Raw genomic sequence first — 3,108 nt, 5'->3', positions numbered from 1 at the left:
TCAGAGCCAAATTTTCCAGTTTTGAGTTAAACTACACTGATTTGGTACTAGTGATTCTCCACTTCTTTTTAAATCTTTAGTAATGCTGCATACTTTCTCTTAATCAATTTAATCCATGCAATTATCACAAATCACACTGCTAATCTTTTATATGATTAGTATAGAATGATATTTAGATCAAGCATCCCAAGCATTATCTCAATAAGAATCATTATGAAAATTAAATGTAACCTTTACTTTTGTAGCAATGAGATTAGACACTTATGATGTGCAAATCGGATGCCGTATACGTACGTAGTGAGCGTCGGAAGGTCCCCAAGAACAAAGAACTCTACTTTAAGCTCAAAATTCAAGAGAATAGACTTACGCGACATGAGGCAAAAATACCAATTGGGTACAATCTCCCCCCATGCCTTGTGTGAGGGCTCCACAAAGCATATATTTAATATTTTATTCATCTCCAAGCTAAAAAATAGCCCAATTTTATAATTATCATACTTTAGCTTTTGTGTTTGCTTTTGTCCAAATAAAGAATAAAGCGGTTGGGCGGCCTAAGAGTCGAGAAGTGCCCAAATACAATGTCCAACAATGAATATTTAAACTGTGCGTCCATGCGCATACAAAATAATAAATATATGTCAAGCACTTTAATAAATAAGTGCGCCAAAATAAATATTAGCGCCACGCCTAAGACGCGCGCCCATCAAAAATGATAATTTCTTCTAAATAACTTGAATACACGCTATCGCCCAGTGCTTCCCAACGCCACCGTCGCCTGCTCTACACATCAACTGAAGCATTCACAATTGTTAGAAAATAATAAAATTAAACCGACAAAAGTTAATACCTAGCAATCTTCAGCTACAAAATAAATAAATAGGTTGGAACTCTGTCCTAACCTTAATTTAATACGAGTACGCACTCTAAACTCATAAATATTCATTAATTTAAATATGTATTTTGCGGAATCACCCGCTATGGAATCACTCACTTGCACATTAAATTAACGTGACGCCCGAAAAAGACAAGCGTCCCCGTCAACTTTTTGCATAAAGAATCCACCTTGTGGTCGAGCTCCATCAAATAAATATAATTTTATGGAATCCACCGCAAAGCCTCATGGAATCCACCATGGAATATGCCTCTTAGCATCATACCCTCGGGGTGGGATAGCAATTGTCCTCAATTGCTATTAGCCCAATGTGGAGCTAATAGTGAGGGATAAGCACTTAGGTCACGAGCGTGCATCCATTGGGCTTCTTCAACAGGATGATTTTTAAATTTCACAAAATATCTAGAATATCTACGACCAGTTCTAATAGTCATATAATTAGTATTTAAAATGGTTTTGGGTTCAAGGATTCCAGTCTCTTCTTCTAACAAAGGAGGATTTTCATAGACAGGGTGGACAGGTAATTGGCCTTTGAAAGGTCATAACAAACTAATATGAAAAGTATTGTGGATTTTCCAGTGTTGGGGTAGTTCTAATTTAAATGCATTGTTATTGATCTTGTGAATGATTTTGAAGGATCCATAAAATCTAGGAGCTAACTTTACAACAGGCTGTTTCTCAACACTTTGTAGTCTTCGCTTTTCAATGCATAACCAAACATAATCATCAACTGTGAAATTCATAGCTTTTATTTTCTTGTTAGCTTGTCTAGTATATGATTGCTGGCCTTTTGCAATCATATCTTTAACTTCATAAAAAATAGTAGCATGCATATTGGCAATATCATCAACAGCTTTAACTTTGTTTGACAATGAAGTAATAGGTGTAGGCAATCTATATCCATAAATGATTTCAAAATATGTGATGCCAGGAGGCATATTTCACGGTGGATTTCGTGCCACGGTGGATTCTGTGAGGTTTTACGCTGGATTCCGTAAACCTTGATGACCGGGGCTCATACACAAAGTGGATTCTTTGTGCGAGAAGTTGATGGGGACGCCTGTCCTTTTCGGGCGTTTCATTAATTTAGTGTGTACATGGGTGATTCCATAGCGGGTGATTATGCAAAATGCATATTAAATTAATAAATGTTTATGAGTTTAGAGTGCGCACTCGTAATAAATTAAGGTTAGGATTTATTTCTAACCAGTTGATTTATTTATGTAGCTGAAGACTACTAGGTATTCACTTTTGTTGGTTTAATTGTATTATTTTACTAACGATTGTGAATGCTTCAGTTGATGTGTAGAGATAGCAGTAGTGGCGGAGGAAAGCATTGGAGGATAGCGAGTATTCAATCTATGGATTATATTTTGATAGGCGCCACGCCTATATTTTGTCATGCCTATTTATTGAGGCATCGATTATTTATTATTATTTTGTATGCGCATGGGCGCACGGTTATGTTATTTCTATTTGGACATTGTATTGGGCGTGCTAGACTCTTTGGGCACCGTCCATTAGCTTTATTCCTATTTTTGTAAAAGCAAAATCAAAAGCTAAAAGCTTGTTATATTTTTGTAAATTGGGCTATTATTGAGCATGAAGATGAAATATACATAAAATACATACTTTGTGAAGCGCTCACACAAGGCATGGGGGGAGATTGCACCCAATTGGTCTCTTGCTCTTGTCGTTCATCCTTTTTACCTTGTAATTTGTGCAAAAAGTAGAGTTCATTGTTCTTGGGGACCTTCCGGCATTCACTACGCGAGCATACATCGTCCGATCTGCGCACTAGTGGTATTAGAGCACAACTGAGATCAAGAGCTTCCAATTGCTACCCATCTCGTGCGAAGGCGGAGCTCCTGGAATGATCGGGCTCTATGGTCAATCTCGTCGCGAATCGTCGATACAGGCAGACTTCTAGCAATTAAGAACCCCTATTTCTGTCATTAGATCGCGAAGGACCGGGCTACAGAGGCGGAGGACCACTCCTACATCTCCTTCATCAAGTCGTGGACAACCAGAGATAAGCTCCTATTTTCCATAGCTAAACAAGCTTAAACCTCAAAGTTTAAAAGCTTTAGTTAATTGAACTAAAGCTTTATTAAAAAAAAAAACGAATCGTGAGGACGGCGGGCTGTTCTGAAGGCCGAAATTTGCACCGTGGACATCTTCTTGTCCTCCAAATCGACGTGGACCAAAAGCACTAA

The sequence above is a fragment of the Lygodium microphyllum genome, chromosome 29 (assembly GCF_053477565.2).
Source record: "Lygodium microphyllum isolate KBCC chromosome 29, Lygodium_microphyllum_v1.1.10, whole genome shotgun sequence".
NCBI lineage: Eukaryota > Viridiplantae > Streptophyta > Polypodiopsida > Schizaeales > Lygodiaceae > Lygodium > Lygodium microphyllum.
This window is presented reverse-complemented; position numbering follows the sequence as displayed.